Below are 12880 nucleotides of genomic sequence, written 5' to 3' on the forward strand. Positions count from 1 at the left end.
AACCGTTCTCTGCAAGGAAGGTATTAGTCAACAAAGGAAGGCGACTAAGGAAAGCCCCGGGCTTTGACTTAGTGATGCAAAAAATGCTTGTCATGCTACTGTTACCATATATATGCCTAATTTAATATCGACGGGCAAACACGGTAGCAACGATGTGAGCTAGCGCACAGTATACAGACGCGTTGATACAAGCATCACTCCCACCGCGCAGTTCTCCCACCATAGCGGCGCTGCAGCCCCACCACTCTCAGGCTCCAATAAAAGAGCGTGCACGAGAATGAATTTTCAATTCATCGTTAACCACCACCTGAAGACAGCCAAGAAGAGGAAGAAGAAGATGGATGAAGACAGAAAAAGTTCCTTGGCCGGCTCAACGTGAGATTTCCCGGTGGATGCCAACATCCCCGCTGAAGCAGCAGGCCTAGCCGGCCCGCCGAGGAAGCCGCTGGACGCTATCTTCCCGCTCCACCTCGCCGGGCTTCAAACGTGCTGGCCGGCGGATTCAGCAGCAGTAAACGCCCAGCGTAGGATCGCTCGCGAAGAACCGCCTCGGCCGCGCCGGCGAAGGACGACCCGACACTGCGGGGCTCTGGGGGTCACCACTGCCACTGAAGGAAAACTCGGTCTGATTTCAATGGATGTGCCGCAACTTCCCGACTTCGCCGGAGACCAGCTTCCGGATCCAACAGCTCTTCTCAGAGTTAACGCAAAAAACGGCCCTTTTCAGGGCTACCACAAGGTTATGAATTACGAGCCGTCGAAGCCATTCGACAACAGCCATTCTCAGGGCTACGGTAAGATTAGTAAGTGCCACGTGCCATCGAACCCATTCGGCGACACTACCCTTTAAAGGCATCGATTACATTAGGAATCTATTTAACACTGTTCTGCGGACGTCTTAGTTTCCAGTGAAATGGAAGGTGTCGCAGGTGGTGATGATCTTGAAACAATGCAAGCCTGCATAGGAAATTTCTTCTTACAGACTAATTACCCTATTACCGGTCTTATTCAAATTGTTTGAGAAGCTACTACTGCACAGGCTTCAGGCAGTGTTGGAGAGTAAGAGATAATTGTAGACCACCAGTTTGGGTTCAGGTGTGGCCATTCCACAATAGAACAATCCCATAGGATCATTAGTGCCACTGGGTGTCTGGAGGAGAGGAAATTCTGCTTGGCGGCATTTTTAGACATCCAACAGGCCTTTCATAAGGTACCTGACTTGTTTTACAACCTAAAACTTCAGCTTCCTCAACCCTACTTCCTTGTCTTATGGAATTATATTGAGGGGCGTTTTGCTCAGATAAAATGCAATGATGAGTTTTCAAGATTCTTTGAGATTGGGTCGGGTATCCCTCAGGGTGTTGTATTTCATATTCGCTCCGAACATTCCGGCCCAGGAGGATTGAATTGTCGCCACATTCACCGATGACACTGCTATCCTGGCCATTAATGAAGATCCTGGCCTAGTCTTGCAGGACCTACAAATAGCACTAGACCATGTCTGTGCATGGCAGAAAAAGCGGGGATTAAGGTTAATCAAGGTAAGTCGAGGCATGTCACATTCGTCACACTGAGGGGTGAATGTCCCAGTGTGTACTTCGATGGTGCCTTGATCCTGCAAATGGAGACTGTGTGACACCTGGAGACTGTCACTGACCTGGAAGTGTCACGTGAGGATGAGGAGGAAACAGTTGAATGCAAGGTAACGGGAACTTCATTGGCTGCTATGGAGGGACTCAGGCCTCACATTATCCAACAAGATCTTAATTTATAAGGCTATCCTGCAGCCAATCTGGACGTATGGTGTAGAATTATGGGAAACGGCTATACTAGTAATATGGAAATCATACAAATGATTCCAGAACGAAGTAGTAAGGGCAATTGCTGAAGCACCATGGTTCATGCAGAATGATGAGATTCACGTTTAACCTAATTTAATGAACCAATGGAGCTCCCATTGGTTCATTAGATTGCACAGCAGCGCAGTGTCAAATACCTGCAGAGGCTTGAGAATTATGAAAAAAACAGTAAGACACTACAAGTTATATATCAGTATATGACAGCTACTCAAGAAAAATGATGAGTGGAATTGACCTGCAATTTAGGAGTTACATTTAATGCTTAGCTTTCATTTAAACAATACACAGATATTATAGCATCAAAAGTGTGAAGGAACCTTCAGTTGATTTATAGGTAAGTGAGCATTTTCAGCAGATTAGACTTAATCTGATCTTGCAATAGAGATACTATTAAGTAAGTACCTTTACCAAATCCTGGTCAGATAAATATTGAAATACTGCCATCATCACCATCACTATCACTACCACCAACTCCACCACATAATTATTAATTCAATAATAATAATAATAATTCAATGAGTTAGTGACTTCTGAGTCTGAAAATGAAATAACTTTTTCAAAAATTAAACTTTTTAAAATAAAATAAAAATTCTCCACAGAAAACTAAAAATTATAAATTTTTCATATATTCTTTAAGCATTAATTTTTAAAAGTTGGTGCATGTTAAAAAGAAAGAATAACCAATAAGCCTTAATTTGCAATGAACCTTAAAGGACCAAAACTTAAACAAGAACTAAAAAAGTATATTCTAAATTTTGGTTCACACTTATTTTTGAAGTCAGTTTCACTGATTTTTAAATTATATTTTTTAAATTTTGTTTTTATTAAAAATGCTTTCTGTATGAAAAAAGCTACTTACAAGAAATTATTCATCTTAAAAAAAAAATGCTGAATTGTTGCTTAAAAATTCTCTGAATATAAAAATGTCATTATTTTATTTTTTACCTTATCATTATTTTATTAAAAGAAGAACTAATACTGGGTTTCAAACTCACATTGTTATAACCAGCTATTTAAGTTTCAGTTCACCTGGATCAAACCTGTAAAAAATCAATCCTCTACCAAACAAGGGACAATTTTCAAAATTAACATAAGTTGATACTATTTTAATGGCTTGAACTATTGTTCTAAAGCCTTTTCTTTAAGTTGTGTACTGAGTAAGTAATCAAAAAATCTTCTATCATCAAACAGAAAGCTCCCATACCAAACAAATTTAAAAAAATAAACTTTTGTGCATATTATGACAAAAGTCAAAATTTTGATGAATTGATTGATAATGTATAAAGTGTATCCTTACAAAAAGATAATCAATAAATATCTCTTTATTAAAAAGAGGTTTACTCAATAGAAGATATTAAATTAAAATACAACCTAATACTTAAGCTAAATTTCCCAGCTAAGGTAAAATCATCTGCACCAGTACTCATTAAAAGTAATTTCTGCTAATTTTTAGGTAAATCAGATAATTAAACAGATATAAAACAAAATTCTAAAAAGATGAATTTTACTAATATCATAAAAAAACACTTAATAATTATAAAACAATGATTTTAAATTCTATATTTTTTTTTGTAATAAAATAAATAAAAACATAATGTAATTAGTAAATTTTTATTTTAAAACATGAAAGAATTACCTTGAATTGTTCTAGCAATATACTTGAAATGTTTTAATTTATTTCCATTTATCTTATGTTTTATTTTAAAGAGTTAACCTTATCCTTGCAATTTTTTCTCTTATTATGCCGTTATATTTATATTTTATCCTCTACACACACACACACACACATATATATATATATATGTTAGCAGGAATAGTTAATTACTGTTATTATATCTTACCACCATTTTAAAAAGAAAGGTGTAATTACTACCAATAATAATTACATCATTCTGCTAAAACTGTCTAATAATTAATTTCTTGATATTTAATTACACTATGTACAATTATCTAATTCTGTTATTTAATACTAGTAGTGAGTCTTTTTTCAAATGTAGTCCAATGTGTACTTAATAGCTATACCAATAATTGTTCATGTATTTTATATTTTTTTACATTTATCCTTTTCTTCTTTAATTTCTTTTCTTTCCCTTCCAGGTTTATCTGAATTGAGCCAATCACAAGGCACTTCTTTTGTTCTAGATACCACTCCTACTGTGCAATTCTCATGATGTTCAAATACCTGCTGGGTATTTATGACATTAGAGTACCATATTAATTCTCTCAATCTACATTTTTCAATATTTTTTCCTTCCCTAAAACACTCTTTCTAAATATGATAATGCAATTTGAATTTATCTACCTCTCAAGAAGAGGTAGATTAAAATATTACTTTTTGTCTTAGGCATTTTATTTCTCAAATATTTAATTTTAATTTCATTTTCTCGTATTATTGATTTTTATTATGATTGAATATTTTTATTATAAGGCACAGTAAAATCATAAAAATCATTGTTTGAACAACCTGGCTTCTGTTGCACTTTCTGTTCGTGTATTCTTACATTTGTGCCTTCTCATTTTTTTTTTCAGTAACTTAGTAAAGTTGCTGTAGAAGTTAAGTTATTTAAGTTAGCAAAAGTTATCTGTAGATAAATATTTTAATAACTGAATCAATAAGGATTATACTTGAGTGTATTGATTATAATTGAATATTATGCATATTTATATGAATCCTTGAAAAAAGTATTAGTGGTGTAAGCCAATAAATAATCTTTTAGAATACGTAGAAGTTGGGAAAATATTTATTACGAATTTTTCACAATAAATAACTAATATTACTTTCTTATTTTGGTTGAAAACATATCTTCTAACTGAAAATTATTTTAGAAATTTTTATATGTAGTTTACAGGTAAAAATACCTGTATACTACATATACCTGTATACTAAATATACGTTATTTTTTGGTAACTATTAATGGTTTTAAAATTCCCTTTATTGCATTAATTTACTTCTTTCTAGCTTGAATAACACATTTTTTAATGAAAATATTATTGTGCAGATATTAGTATAAAATAACAAATATAGGATAGAAAATAAACAAAACTTTTTTTTTTAATTTTATTTAATTTTTACTAAAAAGCATTAATGTCACATTTTTAAACAGAATGTAAAAATAAATATCTTCATCATTATATTTGAGTAGGCCTAAATATATTTATTTCCTACATACATGTTTTATTTTCAGACTTGATCAGTTTCTAATTATGAATTCCTGATTATAATACTATAAGTTTTTTTGTATAATATGCTCAGTCTGCTGTTACTATTGAAAGAGGCAATTCTTTTTCCAGATTTAATTATATCACATGGTATTCAATGTATGATTCTGCCAGTTCAATAATGCCTTCATGAATTGTAAGAATTTCTCCACTTTTCTCATGGAGTGTAGTTTGTTTGTTTTGAAGTTTCTTATTGCTATTTTTGCAGCTTTGTCTACCTTCATTTTTCATTTCCTGTATTGACAAGTATCGTTTGTTTGGTGCATTTAGATTTAATTTGTTTGCAACATAAGTACACACAGGTTATGTTGACATACATGGTCAACCTTTTAAAGTTTTAAAAATTTACTTGAATAGAATCTGATGAAAAGATTTCATTAGAAGAATCATTTTTAAGGATATGTTATCATTAGCATAAGAGAAATCACTTTCATTGAGTATACAGCATATGTCATTAAGGATAACAAATGAACCATTTTTTATGCAAAATACAGTTACAAATTCCATGACAATTCAAAAAAAAAAAATCATTCACTATATCAGGTAATGCATTACCACCACTACATACAAAAACTGCTAACCATCATGATCAACTGAATTAGTTTTTAATTGTAATGATGGTAATACATGTTTTCTGATGCAATAACATCATCTAACTGATGAATTCATCATTTATAACTACTGATGAAGTGCTGTTGTATGTGTATGTGTATATATTCAGGGCATTTCAATCTAATCTGTCAAAGCTTTTTGTAAAATTGTACATAAAAACGTCTGAATTTTTGTTGAAGCTTACCTTTTTAATGAAGTTGAATGTTTTCATATTTTCATAGAAGAAATTAACTTTTAATGCTGTGAAATTCAATGCCCTACTCTAAAACCAATATTAATAGGTATTTATAGATCTCCATCTGATTCTTTTGAAACCTTTCATTTAAACTATTGGGGTCTTTTTAGAATTTCTTGTCATATACATATCTCGCTCCAATACAATATCATATTGAAGCCTGCAGAATTAATTATGTGTAGTACTCTTAATAAACACATTTTTTGGCTTCTCTAAAACTTTTTTACTTTAAACATTGACTTTCAGTTGCTCTGTATGCATTATCCATTTTATAACTTCATTGGTGGTTAGAAAATATGAATACAGGTAATAATACTTAACCCACTGGGTTGGTCTAGTGGTGAACGCATCTTCCCAAATCAGCTGATTTGGAAGTCAAGAGTTCCAGTGTTCTTCAAGTCCTAGTAAAGTCAGTTATTTTTACACGGATTTGAATACTAGATCGTGGATACCGGTGTTCTTTGGTGGTTGGGTTTCAATTAACCACACATCTCAGGAATGGTCAACTGAGATTGTACAAGACTACACTTCATTTACACTCATACATATCATCCTTATTCATCCTAAGTATTATCTAAAAGGTAATTACTGGAGGCTAAACAGGAAAAAGAAAGAAGGTAATAATAATACTTTATTTGGATTGCCTTTTAGTATAGTGTATGTGAGGATTACAAAAATTATGTGCGGCATGTTACCTTGGTTTTGTCTTACGGTGAAGGATTTGCAGAATAGATTGCACTTAATATGTTCACCTGTAGGACAACACTTGTAACTAGGTAATATTGTATTTTTAATGGGTATTGCAATTTTTTTTAATGGGAAAACCTTCTTGATCTCTCCCTTTTTCTGTAACGTGCTCACTAAAGTTTTGTAGTGCTCTAAAGTTCATTAAAATTTTCAAGTAGTTGCATACTTTATTGCCAACATAGATGATCGAGATTTCTCTAATTTGTATTAGAGAATTGTCATTTCACTATTCAAGTATGAAGTTTATTGAAGAAAAAAATAAATCACATCTTCAAATGAATTAAATTTTTTTATTTCCAGCGAATTTGAAAAAAAAATCGAATTTGATATACGTAAATTTATATTTCAGCATAATGAAAACTGTGATAATCATTTTCTAATTAACTGGAAATATCCTACCTGTATTGAAAACACTTCCTTAGTGCCATTGAAAAATAAATATAGTCAGAGGAGTCTTGAAAAAAATATTATTGTAGCTTATTTTCCGATATTGTATTTATAAAGTGGATTGATTTTCATAAAAAATAAAAATTCAAGTAATTTAGACATAATAAATTAGATATATTTAGTATATAGGAATATTTTGTATCGTATTCAGTAATTGATTAACCCTAATTGATTAACAAACCTGAAATGATACATTTTTTTAAACAAATGATCACAGCACACAAGGTTGCGTGTCTGTATATTCGTGCATATTGTTACCTCTGACATTGGCGGGAATCGTAGTCGTCCATCTTATTTATATTCACGTTCTTCAGCTGTGGTGAAGTCTGGTTAGTTTGTGTTGTAATAATAAAGAATCTGAAAACTTAATTTTGTAATTGAATATTTTGCGAAGTCAACAGTTCAAGATTTGGTCTTAGTTGTGAAAACTATTCTGCTTTCAATTTGTTTTACTGAATCGGAGTTCCAAAGTGTAAGTACTTGCAGAATAGTCATTGCAATATCTTGCCCGTAATAACTATTTATTAAGATACTTGTCATATCTTTTAACACACATTTATTTAGGTCTGACGAATCTAATAATCATGTAGAAAGTAGTAATGAAAGATTGTGTCATTTGATTTATATAACTTAAGTGTGAATGAGAATCTTTTCTCTGGCATGTACTTTTGAAAAAAGTACAAATGTTCTCAACATATTTTCATAAAACATAAATATTGTTAATTTTAAACCCAAACATTCTTAATGATGTCAAATACATACTGATTGCATGTATAAAAGACTTCATTAACAAAATTTGTAACTTAATTTATTGTTCATTTCTGCCTTAAGCTTAAGATAGTCCCCTTAAGATAACTTCTTGATGGGGGTTTAAGACAATCTTAAACTTAAGACAGAAATGAACAAGAACCTAAGATATAAATTTTGTTAATGTAGTCTTTTATACGTGCAATCAGTATGTGACCCTTATGTTTTATCAGAATACATTGAGATCCATTTGTATTTTTTTCTCAAAACTACTTGTCACACATTCTTATTTACCTTAAGTTTGTAACCTATATTATCTATAACAAAGATTATAATCTTTGTTGTAGAAGCTTTTAAAAGTTTATTTGAATGTTATACGTATAAATACAATAAAATATATTGTAGACAGTTATAAATAGTAAAATAATTAATTAATAATTATCATTAACCCCAAAAATGATGTTTATCAATTATTATTATTAGTAATTTATATGTGTAATAGTTCTTCAATGAGAACTACATCAGGTTCCGGTGACAAAATAATTAGCAAACTGAAGAGCAATATATCATATTACACCAGATAAATAGCAGAAATTCTAATGATACATCAGCAAATGATTGCATATGTCCACTACACTAAAAGAATTTTCAGAATTTATTGTTAAACCACTAGATTAACAGATGAGGACAGTAACATCAAAAACAATAATGTTTCTTTACAAGAAAAAATGGAAAATAGTTAGGATTATAAATGTTAAACAAGGTAAAATACAACAGACATTTCAGAAAATGGTCATGTAACCAGTGAAAAAAAATTCTTGTCAGAAGAAAATTATTAGAGTAAAAAGTTGAAGATTATGTACATTCAAGTATTATGAAAACCATCTTGTGACTGTCAAATGGAATTTTATGAAAATGTGACCAGTAATGACAAAAATTATATCAGGTCATATATTAGATTGCCATAGGTCTTTTTCATCAACCCACCAGGTAGGTCTAGTGGTGAATGTGTCTTCCCAAATCAGTTGATTTGGAAGTTGAGAGTTCCACCAAGTCCTACTAAAAGCAGTTGCTTTTATTCAGATTTGAATACTAGATTGTAGATATAGCTGTTCTTTGTTGGTTGGGTTTCAATTAACCACACATCTCAGGAATGGTTGAACTGAGAGTGTACAGACTACACTTCATTTACACTCATACGTATCATCTTCATTCATCCTCTGAAGTAATACCTGAACGGTAATTCCCAGAGGAAACAGGAAAAGAAAGAAAGGTCTTTTTCATCATCTCATATGATGAAATGCATAAAATGATAAGTTGATCATGCGTAAAAATAAAACCTAAAGAAAGGAACAGTATTGTATAATTTTAGAGTTCAAGGAAGACTGAAGATATATAAAACCATGCTTCTAAAAATCTATAGTCTTATCTTTATATATAGTAGCAATTATATAGCAATTTATATAATAGCAAGACCAGTATGGAAGAAAAACACAGAATCAAAAGTGTAGTAGGGATGCATAATATTATTATTCAATATATGTATATATATAAATACACACAGTCCACATTTAAAAGTGGTACTCATGGGGGAAAATTATAAAAATTGCAGTGATTATTTAAAGTGTTAAAACAGAGAACTTAAGCATACATATTTCTTGAGAAAATTGATTCCTTATATTTGGAGTGTTTAAAAAAAAAAACAGTAAAGTCATAAAGGTAGCAGAATGAAATCTAAAAAAAAATTTATTTCATTTTAACCACCATTTTTTCAGTACTCATACTGGTTTATTTTTTCTTATGTTATTTTTCTGAATAAACTGTCATATTCTGTAGATAAACTACATGTTCTTTTGGTTTTGCAATATATAATAAATTGCTAACTGATCTCAGTTGGCTTATTTCTTTGGTATTTGGTATCTTTGTAAGGCATCTAACAGAAGATACTTTGAATTAATTACATATTTTACCACACCGTAAACACTTATTGACAACATTCAACCAGATATTGTTGAAAAGGATTCAAAATTATTTTTTAACAGCTTACAAGTAATTTTGTTAAAAATGGAATGATTTTTCTTTTTTTTTTAAACTGAACAGTTTTTCTTAGTTCTTCCAGTTTTATCAGATTAAATTCTTAGATTTGTTCTATGTGAAGTTATCAACTAACACAGCATATTAGTTGATTTGCCATTTATTTCAAGCCACTTGGAAATTCATTTGTATTAGTACCTGTTATTTCTTTCTTTGTTTTCTGTGGTCTTCTCATATCATTATGATATTTTATCACTCTTAATGCTAAGATTAATTTATTTCTTTATCACTTATATTCTACACAGTTATATTCAATTTAATTTAGCTAAATTCTACAAAAGCTTTAATTTCTGATCTAATATTACCAGAATTTCATCAGTTAACAATGTCATTGTTTTTCACCTATCCTAATCATTTTTTCTTTCATCCCTATTGAACACCAAATCTAATTTGAAAGTGTCAAATATAAGTTAGAGATTGATCGTCCATCGACACTTTGTATCAGTGCATTTTTTTTTATAACAACTACTACTAATACCTACGAGTTAAAAGGTAAAAAACAAGCCTGTTACTCTAAGATCTTCATTATTTACTTTGGGGAAAAATAAAAAAAATAAAAAATTTGTGAACATAACTTCAATAAATGTACAAGAGTTGATTATGTAACAAAATTAATTTTGAGTACTCTAAGATGAAGTTCCATCATTACTCTTCCTTAAATGGAATACCCAAAAACTGCAGTTAATGAGGGAACAAAATAGATTAAATACCAATTAGTCTGACATAAATTTCATGAGCTGTGTAGCATTCTTATTAACCTTATTAACAATAAGGTTATGATTTAACATAAGTTCAGTTGTTTTTCTTTCTCATTAAAGTCCAATTTCTTTTGGCAAATACGAGCTGTGTTTTTTGTTAACTTTACCCAACACTAAATTTAAAAAAATAAAAAAATTTGTGAGTATAACATCAATAAATGTACAAGAGTTGATTATGTAACAAAATGAATTTTGAGTACTCTAAGATGAAGTTCCATCATTACTCTTCCTTAAAAGCCCTTATTGACCCTCTGTAAGATGTAAAATTGTAAGCTGTGTAGCATTCTTATTTTACATCTTGAAAATGTCTCATTTTTGGGGCCCAAAAACCGCATGTGGGACAGGTGGCAAAAATCTGAAATGTTTACATAAAAAGTACTTGCTGTAAAAAAAATTTTTTGGCCACTAACAAGGTGGTATATATCAAAATCATCAAAATTAAAGATAGTGATGCACTGTTCTTTTGTTGAATTAAAATGGAATACCCAAAAACTGCAGCTAATGAGGGAACAAAATAAATTAAATACCAATTAGTCTGACATAAATTTATCAGTAGTACTCAATTCCATTCCTTACCACATTGTTATTGGAAAAGAAGAGATTGATTTAAGAGCTGAAAATTTCAATTACTATGAAGTCTGCTTTTCTCTGCTGAGGACTATCAAAGTTTTACCAAATGTATACTGTAAATGGAAGCCATGTAAACCCGTATGAAAGTTAAGTGGACTTATTATGCACGGCTGGCTTTGACTCAATTCAGTACCCCACATCAAGGAAGAAAGAACTGTCACAGTTTATGGTATTATTTTGCAGTGTGGCATGAAATAACTAATTGGAACAATGGTTATTTTGACTAATGGTATGCAGGGATCAAACCATAGCAACAAATTATCATTATTGTGACAAAGGTTGATAAATCTTGTTTTTATAAATATTTAACATATTTATTATTGAAGATAAAATAAGAGTTCAGCAAATGTTAGCAGATAAAAAAGCAATGTTTTAAGCAGAAGAACAAATTATATATATATATAATAAATTGTAAATAATTAAGATAGTAAAGCAATAAAAGCATGCATAACAAATATTCATGAAACCAATAAATTAATAGACTGAGAAAACTGACGATCAATCTCTAACTTATATTTGACACTTTCAAATTCGATTTGGTGTTCAATAGGGATGAAAGAAAAAATGATTAGGATAGGTGAAAAATAATGACATTGTTAACTGATGAAATTCTGGTAATATTAGATCAGAGATTAAAGCTTTTGTAGAATTTAGCTAAATTAAATTGAATATAACTGTGTAGAATATAAGTGATAAAGAAATAAATTAATCTTAGCATTAAGAGTGATAAAATATCATAATGATATGAGAAGACCACAGAAAACAAAGAAAGAAATAACAGGTACTAATACAAATGAATTTCCAAGTGGCTTGAAATAAATGGCAAATCAACTAATATGCTGTGTTAGTTGATAACTTCGCATAGAAAATGTTTAGATGTTTTTATTGTTCTTAGGCCAGATCTATTGTATCCAGATTTCTTACATTTGACCATTTTTCTGAATTTTTGTATATGTTTAAGTGATGATTTTTTTTTTGTCAGTTTTTATTTTTATTTCGTGTTGGGAGTGCAAGTAATTTGGCTGTTATATATCCGTTTGGATGGATATCTTGTAGCGTTGAAGAATTTAATCTGATATAACTGGAAGAACTAAGAAAAACTGTTCAGTTTTTAAAAAAAAAAAATCATTCCATTTTTAACAAAATTACTTGTAAGCTGGTAAAATATAATTTTTAATGCTTTTCAACAATCTGGTTGAATGTTGTGAATAAGTGTTTAAGATGTGGTAAAATATGTAATTAATTCAAAGTATCTTCTGTTGGATTCAGAGAAGGCTTGAAACACCTAATCTACAACGCAATGTAAAACACAGCATCATGATTGCTGTAGGAGATAACAAATCACTTCCAGCAATTTTCAGAGGAATTCCTTTGACCAAGTAGAGAAGCGGAATACCTGCATCAAATGCCCATCTGCAAAAGAGAGGAAAACCTAGTATAAGTGTATAAAGTGTACTATTTGGCTGGACTGTAGCTGAAAGGTTAGTAATAACTGTGCAGTAGAATGTGTGTAAATCTGTTTTCAGTTGAAA

At 30.7% G+C, this 12880-nt stretch overlaps 1 protein-coding gene across 2 annotated transcripts in view; it reads left to right on the plus strand.

The window, feature by feature from the left end:
• The first annotated feature begins 7336 nt into the window (after positions 1-7336).
• The window catches only part of LOC142321897 (uncharacterized), a 30254-nt gene continuing 24710 nt past the window's right edge, over positions 7337-12880 (plus strand). Inside the window, exons 1-2 of one of the 2 annotated variants that reach the window (XM_075360400.1) lie at positions 7337-7591; positions 12618-12829. The gene's annotated coding sequence lies outside the window, so the exon portion shown is untranslated. The remainder of the gene's footprint in view (positions 7592-12617; positions 12830-12880) is intronic. The other variant, XM_075360399.1, reaches the window with a different exon arrangement.

This window comes from Lycorma delicatula, chromosome 3, assembly GCF_047948215.1.
Source record: "Lycorma delicatula isolate Av1 chromosome 3, ASM4794821v1, whole genome shotgun sequence".
Taxonomy (NCBI): Eukaryota; Metazoa; Arthropoda; class Insecta; order Hemiptera; family Fulgoridae; genus Lycorma; species Lycorma delicatula.